The 14,898-nt window shown below is 41.9% G+C and overlaps 1 protein-coding gene across 2 annotated transcripts in view; it reads right to left on the reverse strand.

The window, feature by feature from the left end:
• Jazf1 (JAZF zinc finger 1) overlaps positions 1-14,898 on the reverse strand; it is a 328,417-nt gene that overhangs the window by 294,753 nt on the left and 18,766 nt on the right. The window contains exon 1 of one of the 2 annotated variants that reach the window (XM_058573141.1): positions 13,714-13,735. The exons of the other annotated variant lie outside the window; for it this stretch is intronic. The gene's annotated coding sequence lies outside the window, so the exon portion shown is untranslated. Of the gene's footprint in view, positions 1-13,713; positions 13,736-14,898 lie in introns of those variants that run through there. 2 annotated transcript variants of the gene reach the window in all.

A 14,898-nucleotide genomic window follows, 5' to 3' on the forward strand; every position in this document is an offset into this window, starting at 1 on the left:
GTTCCCCATCACTTTTTCTCTACCAAGCCAGGTATTTTTGTTTGTTTCTTTTACTTATGAAAGTTAGTTAGCTATCTTGCCAGGCATAATACAGAATATAATACTAGAGAAAATAAATCTGTATTATCCAGATATGGTGGCTGCTTGGTATCATCAGAGTGAGGTCCTCCAAAAAGTTTCCTTCCTTCCTCAATTCAAAACACATTTATCTACTTCCCACTTAGGAGAGGTCTTTTTTTTTTTTTTATTAAAACAGCCAGGTGGGCTGGAGCTGTGGCTCAGTGGTAGAGTGCTTGCCTTGCATGGGTGAGGCACTGGGTTTGATCCTCAGCATCACATAAAAATGAATAAATAAATAAAGATATTGTTTCCATTTACAACTAAAAACAAAACAAAACAGCAAGGCATGATGGCTGCCCTCACTAAGCTTATCAACTAGCCAGAGAAGCAAGCTCACTGACCTTGAAATAGCCAGACAGCAAACAAGACATCCACACTTGATCCACGGCTTAGCCAGAGTACACTAGGACGTGAGCAGCTCAGCCTGTAGGAAGAAGGCCTCCTGGTGGTTCCCAGTCAGAGGACTTTGTGGATAGGGAAGGTATGTCCCTCCTAATCACCCACTTATTAAACTGCCTCATCATTCACAAAGATATGTTACCCCAATTTTTTTTTCCTGATTCAAAGTTAAGTGGGCAAAATACCAGCTTTTTCTTTCCTGACATTAAGCACTGTCACTGTCATTTTGATGGGCACCCTTGCTTGGAGTACCAGGAAGTCACGTGCGTGCTGGGTGGCATAGCCTGTAACCAGCCTCCTTCTTCACCCAGCCTAAGCTCTCCCATGGGAGCAGTGAACCAGGCAACTATACCCACTTCCTTGCTCTGTCAACAAATGCCCAAGAAGCCTCTTTTTTCTTACTCTGTCAACAAATGCCCAAGAAGCCTCTTTCTTCTTAATGCCTATCAGACTGGAAAAAGTGCCAAAGAAGTTCAACGCCACTGTCAAGAAAAATGCCCATGGAGAAAGAAAGGGCTGTAGTGCATCTATTTTTTTTTTTTTTCTTCTTCTTCCTTCTTCTGAAGATCAAAACAATCAGTCAGGCCAAGGCAAGCAAGCAGAAAGTTCTAGGTCACACTCACATGTCCCTGCCCCACTCCTCAGTCCTCAGATACATGGGGCCTTGTCTTTTGGGACTACTGCAAATCCACCTTGGCATGCCTCCCTCACTGATGAGTTTCTTGGAGTAAGAAACAGGGAGAAGAATCTAGTTGGCAAGAGAGCTGGAGTAAAGCAGCAAAGGGAAGGCTTAAACTCATGGGTTCAAATAAATCCCCACACAAGCACACATTTTCTTTCAGTTTGAATCAATGGGGGAGGGGGGAGTTCACTTATCTTTAAACCTTAGGTCTGTACAAAAGGAATGGATCTGCTGAACATGTGATATGGCAAAGAGCTAAATTATTACTGTATAATTTACTTGGTCTTAGCAGGCACCTCATTTTCTCCCCATTGTCCATTTTCTTATTCCATTGTCTTTTCCACATTCTCTCCCCTGATGGAATAAACATACTGCTATTAACAGTCTTACAATGTTGATTGAAAAAGTCCCTTCTGGCAGCAACCTCTGCTGAGACTGCTGGAGCAAACAAAGTGCCCGTGTGATCTGCAAGAAGAGGCAGTTCACACTTGCAGGGGTTTACCTTTCTCCATGCTATTGCCGGGAGCACCTCGAGAAACGTTCTCTGGCTCCTTATGGGGAAGATGGTCTAAAGAGAACTGCTCAAGGAACCTTCTAGGCATTTTAGGAGAGGAAATCGGACAATGGTGTAAGTGGACTGAGCATTTCCCTAGAGGGGACGATTGATCGATCATCCTACCTGGTGGAGAGGCAGATCCAGAAAGCATAGAAGAGTAATGCTTAAAGAAATCTTGGCAGAATCTGTCATCCTGCCAAAGGGTCCACGAAGAGCAAAGTTACCCCAGAAATAGCTGGAGACTGCGGATAATTTGGCACAGCTGGCCTGCAAGAGCTGCTGCTAGACTTTCGGACTTCACAAAGCAAGACATAAAAGAAAAGTAAGGCCTCAAGGAAGAGTTCAGAAAAAAAGATGTCTGCTATCACCATCTTCATTTCATAAAACAGTGGCTTAATGCACCTGCTCAAAAAAAGACATCATCTCAAAATGAGAGACACAAATTACACACTTAAACTGGAAAAAAACATTTCAAGGTGTCTATTCTGTTCCTGGTTTCACTGCAGACCTGGGAAGTGCGGCCATGATCTGGCACCAGTCTGCCCTTTGGGGCCTTATTACTGTATCGCCCAAGAAAGGGCTTTCCATCTCCTAAGACACCAAGCAACTTGCCCAAGCTTCACAGTGGGGTGAAATTAGGAATCGCTCAGAGGGGACTCTGTGTGGTTGCAAAGCCCACCTGCTTCTGGTGCTACAGGCCAACTGGCCTCCAGGCCCCCCACAAAGGACTGACAATGGAAGGAGTCTGCAATGGAGGTCCAAAATTCCACCAGTCATTTAGGTGTCTAGGCTGAACATGAAGCACACTCATAAACTATTTTAAAGTGTGTGGATTCAACATAGAAAGCCAGGAAAATTTTCACACAGGAAGAATTTATGCTAGAAGCAAAATGTTTTGTTATGAGAGTCATGGAAAAAGCACAATACAAATTAGATATAATAATCTAATAAATAATGAAAATAAAATAAGACTGAAAGAAAATATGTCCAACAATTAACAGCAGTAGCCTTTGGCAGGGGTCATTATGAATTGTTTCTTTATGGTTCTCTATGTCTTCTGAATTTCCTATAATTTGTTTTCATGTTTTTTATATCTCTACATTTTGGGGATAGGTGCCAGGGATTGAACTCAGGGGCACTCGACCACTGAGCCACATCCCTAGCCCTTTTTTGTATTTTATTTAGAGACAGGGTCTCACTGAGTTGCTTAGCACCTCACTTTTGCTGAGGCTAGCTTTGAACTCGCAATCCTCCCATCTCAGCCTCCCAAGCCGCTGGGATTACAGGCGTGCGCCAACACGCCTGGCTTGTATCTTCTACATTTTGTACAATATTTTCAAAACCAGAAGATAAATCTTTTTATGTTTAGAAGTTTGAGAGTCAAAACTGAATTTTTTTTAAATCCTGAATTTTGAAATTATTATAAGCTGCCATAATTCAGTCCAGATTTGTAATAATACTCTTTACAAGAAAAAGAAATAGCTGTGGCTCATGTTGATATATGCTTATTAATTTTTTCCTTTCTGCTTTAGTATACCTACCATATTATGATTTTACTTATAGATTACCCAGAACAAACCAGCAGGCTCATGTCTCTGTGCAGTTTTATTCTGACATGATAAAGTAGGAGTATCAATCCTGTTTAATTATTTTGTCATGCTGAAGTAAAATTCATCCAGATCTGTTCATGAATCAGATGTTCTCTTCCACTTAAGAAGAAAGGAAGAAGGGAAGAAATAAAAGAACAACAACAACTGCATGTTAACCTTTAAAAATAAAGGTAAACTTGGCTAATTGGATTTGGCAGTTTCATGAGAGAGTTGCTGTACTTTCTGCATACAGGATTTTCTGTATCTAACCTCTCCAACAATTTCACAAAGATTTTCCTGAATATCTAAAAGTCCTACAAGTATGAGTCAAAATAAGTGACTTGACTCATCACTCCTGAAACCTAAATCTAGTTCCTGGTGTAAGTAAGTTGGACCCTGAACCCTGGACACCCCAGCCAGGGCTACCCTGCTGCACTGACCACCTGCTGGCAAACCCTTCCCCTCCAAAGCCTCACTTCATTCTTCTAATACTAACTAAAGGCTTCCTCTATCTGTCCAAGACCTATTTATTAGCTTTTCCTATCAGCCACTGGCCATATAAGCGATAAGCGAATTCTGATTTACGGCTTCTTTGTACAAGAGAAAGAAAACAATTTTAAAAACCGACTCAGGAAATGTAAGAATAATAAGATTAAATGTGGCAAATTAATGAGAAACAGCAGATGAGGGCATAGTGATTGAAGGAAGGGTTACAGATAAAAGAAAAGGAAGAAGGCAGAAAGCTTGAAAAGGAGAGACAGAAAAATGACAGGGCGGAAAAGCCCCAAAAGATACACAGATAAACAGACACAAACATATATACGAAGATATACAGAGATACAAAGATACATTTGAATTTAAAATTTTTTTTTTCGTAGCCATTATGACTAAATTTTTCAAAACCTGGGTTGTGTTTTTTTTTTCTTCAAAAGGCACAGAGCAGTAATATGTAGTTTCTTCATTTCTAAGAAGAATTTTTAGAATTTATAAATCATATAAAAGGCTGGTTGAACAGTCTGAGTAATTTCCAACTTCCAGAGGCCAATTTCCAGTTCATTACAATTTTCCTTTTGATTGAGAAGCAAAGATGGAGAAAAATACTTGCACAGAGAACAGTCTCCCTCCAACCAGAACTGTATAGTCTGAGGTGGTCAGGTCAGTCCCCAGCCTCCCAAAAAATAAAAGAGAAGGAAACCTGCCCTGCAGTGCAAGCCCTTCCATTCATGCACTTACCTGCAGGGACTCTCCCCTCCCCCCTTGCGTAGGCACCCACTCCCATGCTGGCTCTTCCCTGGAAGCCAAGTACAAGCTGCTCTACCCACAGGCCTGTGCCTTGGCTGACTAAGTTACCAGTGCTGGAAATGTCTGTCCTTCTCTACCTTCTGACTTCACTTTGCCTTCTAGACCCTGCTCAATGGTTGCCCTTAAGTTTGGCCTTCTACCACGTTCCCCATGCTTCCATACCTCACTGCTCCTGGACTTCAGCCCTCTGAGCAGCATGGGGACGCTGTACCCTCCAAGGACACCTTGCCATCCTCATCTTTGAACACACAGTTCCCAATACTGTGGGCTCTTAGAAAATGTTTGCTGAAGTGAAATTAATTAAATGGAAACAAGTGGCTCTTTCGCAAACAAGGAAAGCATCATTTTTACACGTAAAAAAAAATGGCAACAATGGAGGTGTTTTGTTTTTGTTGTTGTTTTCGTTTTGTAAATTTCTTTTCCCTAAGTCTGTATTCAGGTCATGATTTTTAAAAAGTGAGTGATTTTTTTTTCTAGTGGGGAAATTTTCATTATTAACAACCAGTCTGAGCCAGCACGGGGACACCATCTGTAATCCCAGCTACTACTCATGAGGCCGAGGCAGGAGGATTACAAATTCAAGATCAGCCTGGGCAATTTGGACCCTATTTCTAAAAAGTGCTTGGGATGTAGCTCGATAGAAGAGTTTTTGTCTAGCATGGGCAAGACCCTGAGTTTGATCCTTAGCAGTGAAACAAAACAACAATCAATTTGCTTTTATTTTTTTAGATTATAATAAAAGGCAAGAAAAAGGAGTGGGGGCAGAGGAGGCAGGAACTGGTGAGTGGTAAGTAAGGACACCAGGAAATCCTATCTGAGGCAAACCTGGCCCGCTGTAATCTCCATTCTGTCACTGTTTTCCTCTCTCTTCATCCTCTACAGCCACACTGAACAAATGGATTCCCTCTTCCTTCCCAGGCCTCCTCAAATCTGGACCTGTGCTCTCATTGCCAGTCTTTCTCGTTCTCATTTCAGGCTTCCAGAGCTTTCATTTCTTGACAGTTCTTCTTCAGAGATTGGTCTCATTATATGTGACAACCAGCGTTGATGTGGTCTGGCAATGGCCATGGTGGGGCTGCCACTCCCCATAGTCAGGACCCTATTTTTCAAGGGAGATTTGGGGGGGTCTGAAACAATGTTGGCTAACCCTGAGTGTGTAAGGAACCAAAAGCCCAGAAAACTTGTGCAAACCACATGATTCTCTCCTGCCCTCCACCTGCCATCCACCTGTCTCCCAGTCCCCCTCAAAACAATTATCTCAAGAATATAAGGCCATTGAAACTTCAGAACAATAAAAGGAAGAACACGGGGAACACTGAGAATTCTCAGTGCCCAGTTGCTTTCTTTATGAGATGAAGAAGCATATTAATAAGAGACACTAACATAGGATCCCTAAGATTTTCATGACTGTTGTCCCCTTGCCATTCCCCAACACGAAAATATTTGGCCTGTCTAAGGGGAAATCCTCAAAGTGCAGAAGATCTTTGGCTACCATCCCATAAGTTTGCCCCACACAATCAGAGCTGTCCAACAAGAGAAGAAACCAGAACGGACCTAAAAAAGAGTTGATATGGCCTTAGTTATTACAATGTTCAGACAGGGCAGAGGGCCATTTGTCAGTGTCCTTACAGAAGTCTTCAGTAGGGAGAGTAATAGATTTGAAACCACTAATGGACCTTTGGGTATTTAAGGTTTGATAGTCATATACCCCTCTATGATCCTCTGGGCAGACTTATCTTCCATTTCCAATTCTTTGGTCCCCTAGAGTGAGTACAGAACTCAAACACTCAACCAACAAACCAAACCACATTTACCAAATGCCTCTGAGAGACTGTCATTGTGTCATCCAGATAAAAATGATCCTTCACGTTCCATGTCCAAATGCATCCTCTGCTTGTATCTTGTTAATCTACCATTGGGCAACTTTAGAATTTTGTTGACAACAGTAAAACCATTATCTATAATTTCCCATTCCTCCCTATCACTTATTAATTACAGTTCTTAATTCCTCATCTTCAAGATTTTGGTAACATCAATGACTATACGTTTATTCAGTTTCTAACTAAGGTGAAGTGTACATCTTGAAATAAGGGGGATTTCTATAGTAGAAGAAAATAAAGGCCTTTTCTCCACAAAACAACTATAGTCCCAATAGACAAAACATACTTGGGAGAGCAAGAGGCAAAATATTTTCAAAAGAAAAGGTTAAAAGTAAATTCAGTAATCTATTTGCAAATGTTATCTGCCCTTGTTCACTAAAACTAAAAATAAAATTGGCCTGTAGTTTACTAAATTTGGTTGCAAGTGCTTTTCCCACCAAAGCACTCTGCAATCGCATCAATCACTAATAAAATGATTGGTGGGGGTTGGGGGTGGAGGTGGAATAGAGTAGTAAAAATACACTGTATATGTTCTAAAATGTCTGAAGGAACAGGAAGGTTCAATTCTTGTTTCAACTATTTTAGCACCTTCTCATTTTACTCAATTTCAGGGCATTAAAGAGACTGGGGAGTTGTGCAGAATATGAGGAGAACTTATTTTGAGAGAAGATTAAAACTGGCCCAGTCATAAGCTGTCTTCAGTTACTGTATACATCAGTCAAACTGAATAACTCCCTCTCAGCTGCCCTCAATCTGCAGGGCTCTGGAAGAACATATCACTCTTCTCATGGAGGCCCAAGTCCATTAGTTACCAAAGCATGCTGCCAGAGGCACACGGTCTTCACTCTTCCCCTACAAAGTGTGTTTTAGTTTTTCAGGCAAGAGGAGAAATTGAGAAGGGAAATGAGTAATATTGGACCCTCTTCCAGCTCTCTTCCCCTTTCAGAGTTAATCAGCAAAGGCACTGAACACAGAGAGTGGGGCCTGGCTGTTCGTGGCCAGGCAACAGCTAGAGCCTCCACCTAAGCTCTGATGTGACCCATGCAGAGGAGACCAAGAGAAACAACCACATCTAGGTTGTGATAACCCAAAGAGCTGTGTGTGTGTGTACTCAGGAAACACAAAAAAATTACTATTTGGGTTCAAATTCTAATGCTTCCTCTTCCTGGGTATAAGATCTTGCACAAATTCACCATTTTTTATATGTAGAATAATAGTAAGGATACTTGCCTCGTAAAGTGGCTGCGAGATAATACACAAGCAAATACAGGGAATACCCAAAGCACGCTGACTGGTATATACAGATATATTCTTGACAGATCCAGTGTTCATTCAACCCAAACTGAAGCTGCCTGGTACTTAATGGCTGCCAAGGGCCATGCAACAATATACTTAAACACCAAATCGCCTAAACCTTGGCTGGAATCATTGGTTCTTAACCAAGTCCTCACTCATAAAAGGTTCTGTGGGCTCTGTTTACTTTGGATGGAAATCAAGTGTCTATTTTCCTCGGGATCTGAAAGTCACTGGGTCAAGGTTGCCATGGCCCCTTTTCACACAGAAGAATCAGTCAAGGACTGAGGGCATCCTGTTTAGTGGTGGTCTTCTGGCCAATTTCATGGGGAGTCACTTTGTGGCTTTGGCAGAGTCTGCCACTGACTACTGGAATAAATCTGGAGCCCAAATATGATTTTTTTATTTTGACTTGTGTACATTTTCTGAATACAAAAGACTATTGATAAGGAGTTGGGGCAAGAGGAGAAAGTGTTTGCTGATTTCCCTGAAAGCACAAAATATTCATTCAGAGAAGGGAAAGGAAGGGACCATTTGCTCATGATAGTTTTGAATTAATGCTACTTTTTCTATAGCAGTGATTCTCAAATGTGTGTCAGAGGTGTCTGGGAGCCTGTTAAAAATAAATTGCTGGGACTCACCCCCAAAGTTTCTCATTTTGTAGTTCCGGGGCAAGAGGACACTGTATAGAGCACATGCATTTTAACACAGTCCCAGAAGATGCTGATGCTGTTTGTCTGGGGACCACGCTTTGAGAACCACAGCTCTGTTGCCTCACTAACTGTAAGAAGGTTTAGTTCAGACCCTAGAACTTAGTACACCATCAAACAAAGAGGGGGTAATCGTTCTCATTAGACATTTGTTGAATGAATGCATGAAGGATAAGAAAACTCCTCCATCAATACACTTCCCATATTTTCACATGAGATTCCTACTACATAGAATCCAAGATAATTTTCAATATTCTTCAATCAACCACAATGGACATCAAGGTGGAAAAAGACTATAGCAAACACACATATGTGTACACACACACACACACACACACACACACACTCCTGTGGTGGTCCCTTAAATATGCCCCAACATTCTCTCTCTCTTGTGTCCTTTTATCAATGAAATCTCTGAGTTCAGCTGGGCAACTGGCTGCCTGAAGGCTGAAGAGCAGATAAGGTGAGAGGGCCAGTTTCAACCATGGAGTCAGGGCCATGTCCTAGTGCAGAGAAGGCTAACATCTGTGAAATTCCAGACAGTGAACATTTCTGTCTTTGCAGGTCATATTATCTCTATCTCAACTATTAAACTATGATTGTAGTGCAAAAGCAGCCACAGATTATATCAATATAAATAAGAGTGACTGTGTTCCCCAATAAAACTTTTGGAAATTTGAGTTACATATAATGTTCACATGTTAGAAAACTTCTTTAAATCATCTGAAAATATATGTGGTGGCCATACAGAAACAGGGGACAGTCCACATTTGGTCAACAGGCCATAATGTGCCAACTCTCATCCTAAAAAAGATGAGGAAGCAGTAGTATGGAAGAAACCCGTCCTTAGACAGTTTTGTGAGGTACCATCTACTCTAAGCCTTCTGGCAGAGAGGAACTTTTCTCTTCTATGAAATATTGTACTTCAGGGTCCCTGTTAATGAAGCTTAGCATGTAAGTACAACTGATACACCTACCTACACAAAACCACATTTTGGTGTGAGATGGTCTAAGCTATTAGGATTGTTTAAAATAACAAAAGTCAAGGAATAGAAAAGTCTCCTTTTGTAAATTCCCAACATGGTCACCTCCCAACCCTCTCAGGTATAAAACTGATAGTAATAAATGCCTATGCTGATTGCTACAGTTGAGACTGCCCAATATCTGCCCCCCAACTTATTCCTTCATGGCAGAACCCTGGACTATGTGCCTTCAGAAGACACTTCTCAGCCTTCCTAAACTTGACTTGAGAGCAGTCTAGAGAAAGAGGAAGCCACACTAAAACACACACACATACACACATACACACACACACACATTGCTAATGCTGCCACATCTCACCCCAAAACCAGAGCCCAAAAGGGAATAAGAGAAAGTAAATAGCCTCCCATTCAAACAGAGGTGGCCAGTGGACTATAAGTAAGAGATGGAGCTTCCCAGAGAACCCTTTGGCCCTTTATGCCCTTACTTTTGGAAGCTGAGTAATTAGGAGTATGAACAAGAGCTCTCGGGACTATGAAGTAAAGACAAAAAGAGAACAGCAGAGATCTCAGTCCAAGCACACATCCTGGCCACTGAAAAAAGAGCAACAAGTCAAATCCAGTATTCTTTTACCTTAACTACTAGAGCAGCCAGTGCAATTCCAATCCCCACATGTCTAATTTGGGGTGTATATGAGCCAGAATTGTACTGGCTATCTGTAAAAATAAGCAAAGATAATACCCACATTCATAGGGCACAGAGCTCAGAGACGGAGACAATGTTAGCTCTAAAGGAGCTAAACAATACATTGAGTCAAGGTGATGGTCTTGTAGGGTAATTCTAGGAAAGCCAGCTTTATGCCACAAGGTCCTTGCATCATCAATTTACCCTGATGCTACCTATTTCCCAATTGGTCCTCTGTAGGTAGACTTTGATGTGGATCTGGACTGAACTTAACAGCATCAGTGATGACCAAGAAGGCCTTAGTTTGTCTCTCTACTAATGGCTTCAGGCCCTGCACCAGCCTTCCCAGGCTGAAAGCCAGTCAGTGGGTCACAACATCCCTAGGCCCTGTCCCTGGTGCCTGGGAAACAGTAATACACTGGGCTGTGAGTCCTTGCCCTCAAGGACACACCTTCTGGTGGGGAAGACAGACACACATACACACACACACAAAAAAAAAAAAAAAAAAACACAGACAAATGGGAGAACAAGATAACTTCAATAGAAGTAAATGCTATGAAAAGATATAACTAGGTAATGTGATAGGAGACTAGGTGGTGGGGGGCAGGTCTCCCAATTCCACTAAGGTGGAGGGAGTAAGCTGCGGTGCAGGCTGGTTTTGGAAAGGTAGGGGTCTCTCCTGATGAGATTCACAGGCATAACTGAGGGTGGTGTTGACGGGTTGGTAGGAACCCTCTGTGCATCTTCACAAATTTTCTATAAATGTAAAACTGTTTAAAAAATTTTAAATTTATTTTTCAAGAATCTAAAGAGGAAAATATGACACACATGGAACAAGAGCAAAGGTCTGAGCCCTGCACAATACTGGTTGAGTTTCTGGGGAGGACAGTGAGTGGCTGGAGGACCTCAGAGGGCAAGCGGGGCGCTGAGACCTGCAGGCCATAGAAAGGCCCCATCTTCTGTTTTTGGAACAGGGACAGTTGCAAGCAGAGTGGCTTGATGTGACTGACATTTTGAAAGATCCTCTTGCTGCTACAGAGGAGGAGCTCTAAGATGGTGCAGGCAGAGCAGGGAGACCCATTAGGAGGCAGCACTAGATGATGGTGGCTTGAGTCTAATGAATTTCATTTGTCAAGGTATCTAGACAGCCCATTACACTGCACACTGCCCTAAAACTGGGTGCCTATCTCAGGTTTCATTCCTAATGCCTAAAAGTGTATTTTTTTTTAATTCATCCAAAGCCCTGATCCTCCTCATAAATAAAAACATAATCAGGCAATGGGGGCTTTGAATTTAAAAAGTTCTTTTAGGTTAGGTTGTGATAACTTAAGAACAGCTACTTCATGAGTTTGGCTTTGCTCACAATAGCAAAAAAGAGAATTTAACAAAATAATGGGATGATCCTGCCCCAGAGATGTGAAAACTGGTTCTAGGTGGGGGTGAGAATTTCACTCTATATGTATAGGACAGATACATATATGGTACACAAAGTGATATACAATATAACACAATATTAAAAGTTTGTGGAAAGGGTTCAAATATGCACGAGGAAAGACATAATTTAAATAAAAGGTTGAGAAAACCTGGTTTGCATAAACATCCCACATACAGCATAACAAAGCCCCCCACTCTCTCTATCACTGCTTTTGTTTTCTTCCCAGCACTTACCACTACCTAACCAAACATCTGTATTGTGCTTTTGTACTTGATTCTCTACCCCATCTAGAAGGTAGGATCTATGAGAGTGTTGTTTGCAGCCCTATCCCCTGCACTTAATAGTGCATTGCACATATTAGGTGAGCCTTGTGGTGTGAATGAAGTCCTTGGACTATATGTAATCAAGGGTTCTTTCTGCTGTAAAATTATCTGATACTTAGATGGTCTGTATAGCATAATTAGCTACAAAGCATCATTTGCAATTCATCCCAGGAGGCCATTCCTTGCATACCAGGAGCATCTCATCAGGAGGTGGCTCCCTATTTATGACCCCCACCCCCAAGGCCAGCTGTGTTTTAGGAAGATTCCTAAGTATTTATCAAAGCAGCCCCACAGTCAGACACCAGCATAAACCACCCTCTAGCTGCATCAGGTGACAATGAAAAGAATACAGGCTTCCTAAAACCATCAGCAGGATGTGGACACTCTCCAGCTCAGCTTCCAATTGTCAAGAGGGAAGCAGTGAATTATTTGGGAGTTGTTTTCATTCTGGCTTGTGACAAGAAAGGTTTGTGAGTTATCTATACACAGCCACAGGTATGAAACCATAACATTTTTCAGGTTTGGGAAAAACCAGAAATCATCCATTCCTATAGCAGAGTGTAGTTGTAGATCAAAGGTTGAACTCTGATTTCCTTCTAGTGAGTGAAAATGGGCAAGTTATTTGGCCACTCTGTGGATCAGCTTCCTCATCTATAAATTGGGGAAAATAATCGGTGCACCCCGTAGGTGAATTCATTCATGTGAAGCAGTTAGAACTGTGATGGCATCTGGCACACTATAGGCATTCAAAAATGTCAGCCACTACCATTATCTTCCACCATTAGGTTTTTACATAGCAATTTTAAACTTGAAAATCTTAATATAAGAGAAGCTTACTCATATGGAATACACATTGCTAGGGGGTTCTATAGAAGCCACAGAGGCCCAAGAACATTCCTGGAAAAATCCAGTGACTCAGCCTAATATACATGAGAACTCTAGGCTCCAGTACTGGCCTCTAGTCACCTGTCAGCAGGTGCCTCCCCCTATCAGGGAAGAGCAGACTCTGTAGGAACGCGCCCCCCCCCCTGCTGTCATAGGAATGACATCCAGAAAACAGTGCACAAAGCAGTGACCTTCACTGAGAGTCACAGAGGTCACCATGGCCCGCAGTGCAAAGCAGGAAGTCCTGTGTGGCATCCCTGTTGCACCATCATGCAGCCTCTGTTTGACTTTTTCCAGAGAGTCACTGCTCTTCCTGACAGCTCTGCTGCTGATTGGTTATAAAAGACAGAATTAGAAGCAATATACAGTTCTCCTTTAATCCTCAGGCTTCTCACCAGTTCCAGGGTGGTATGGTGGAAGCTCTGGAGTCTAGCAGGCCTGCTATGTGGCCTTGAGGAAGGTATTTATTCTCCAAAAGGCTCAAAGTCTTGGTCTATACAAATGCAGATAACAATGGTACCTCCTTTGCAGCCTCTCTTAGAGGGACAGGTGAGATAAGGCAAGGCCTTCAAATGTGTTTAATAGTCCGGAGCACATAGTTGGAGCTCAACAAATTATAACTGCTATTAATTATTATAACCACTGTCTCCCTTAAGCTTCTAGGCTATGTTAGCTATTCAACAAACAGGCAAGGTTCTCAAATACAGAGCAGGAACTTGCTAGCTGTCTCTCTAAATCAGGCCCTCCCTTCCTCCACAGTAACAGAATTGTGGTTAGGTCCTCTAGGGGTTATATGCCCCAGTGCCTTTGCAGCTGTATATAGTCATGCAATTAGGTTCCCAGGAATGGAATAGGAGTGGAAGTGACAACTTACCTTTGAAGGTCTGTCCTTCTCTTCCTTTTCCTCAAGATGAACATAAAAGTTCTTCCTCAGAAAAGGATCCCAAGAAACCCAGCTTCTACCATAAAAAAGAGAAGTATATTCTGGGAGAGTACAAAAAGGAGATGAAAGGAACCTGAAGCCCTGAGTGACTACAAGGAGCCAAGGAGCCTGCCTACCCACCCTGGACCCCTAAGTGAAAGAGATGTAAACTTCCTGAACCTTTAATCCATGCAAGTTTGGGTCTATTTGTTATAGTAGCTGTCCATACACTGGACTGACCATTCCTTGGGAGCCATGACTTAGCTGAAAACTTACCCTAAGTCTGAACAAGCTAAATGATAAGATCAGAGCCACAATCTGAGAGGCAATTCAAAGAACAGGGGTTAGAAAAATATTAGAGCAACATTTCTTTAAATATCCTTTAAATCTTGTAGACACATTGTGAAGTTAGCCTCCATACTTATTTCAGCTTTTCCAATGTAACACAAAGAAGCCAGGGGCTTTCTTGGGAGTATAAAGTGGTCTGATTAAAGGCAAAGCATAAAACTAACTCAAGGCCTTTACATGTCTACTGCTTCCAAAATGTTTATTTCAGCTGGGCACAGTGGCACAGGCCTATGATCCCAGCAGCGTGGGAGGCTGAGACAGGAGAAATGCAAGTTCAAAGCCAGCCTCGGCAACTGCAAGGCACTAAGCAACTCAGTGAGACACTGTTTCTAAGTAAAATACAAAATAGGGCTGGGGATGTGGTTCTTGACCACTGGGTCAAGTACCCCTGAATTCAATCCCAGTACCAAAAAAGTGTTTATTTCAGGCAAAATGCAAAAGTGAAAAAAATAAAATAAAAAAGAATGATTAACTGTTTTTAGGAGTGATCCATTCTGGTCCTTGGAGCTAAAGGTTTCATGGTAAAAGACAGGTATGTAAATATAGTTAAGTGGATACCAGTTTAAGTTCCTACATCATAAACTTAGCACTACTGCAGAGTAGGGATAAAATGATGGAGGCACAGAGCCATAACCATGTCTTTTGGAAGCTCATAACCTAAGGAGGACAAAAATATTGGAATAACAAGAGTAGAATGCGATCTTCTCTGCCTGTTTTAATAGATAATAATTAAGGCATTCTCAGCTCATACTCGTTGAAAGTTTAACACATCAGTTCTATGTGGAAGAC

This window comes from Marmota monax, unplaced genomic scaffold (assembly GCF_021218885.2).
Source record: "Marmota monax isolate L192 unplaced genomic scaffold, Marmota_monax_Labrador192_F-V1.1 WCK01_AAM20220418_F8-fsc00133, whole genome shotgun sequence".
Classification (NCBI taxonomy): Eukaryota; Metazoa; Chordata; class Mammalia; order Rodentia; family Sciuridae; genus Marmota; species Marmota monax.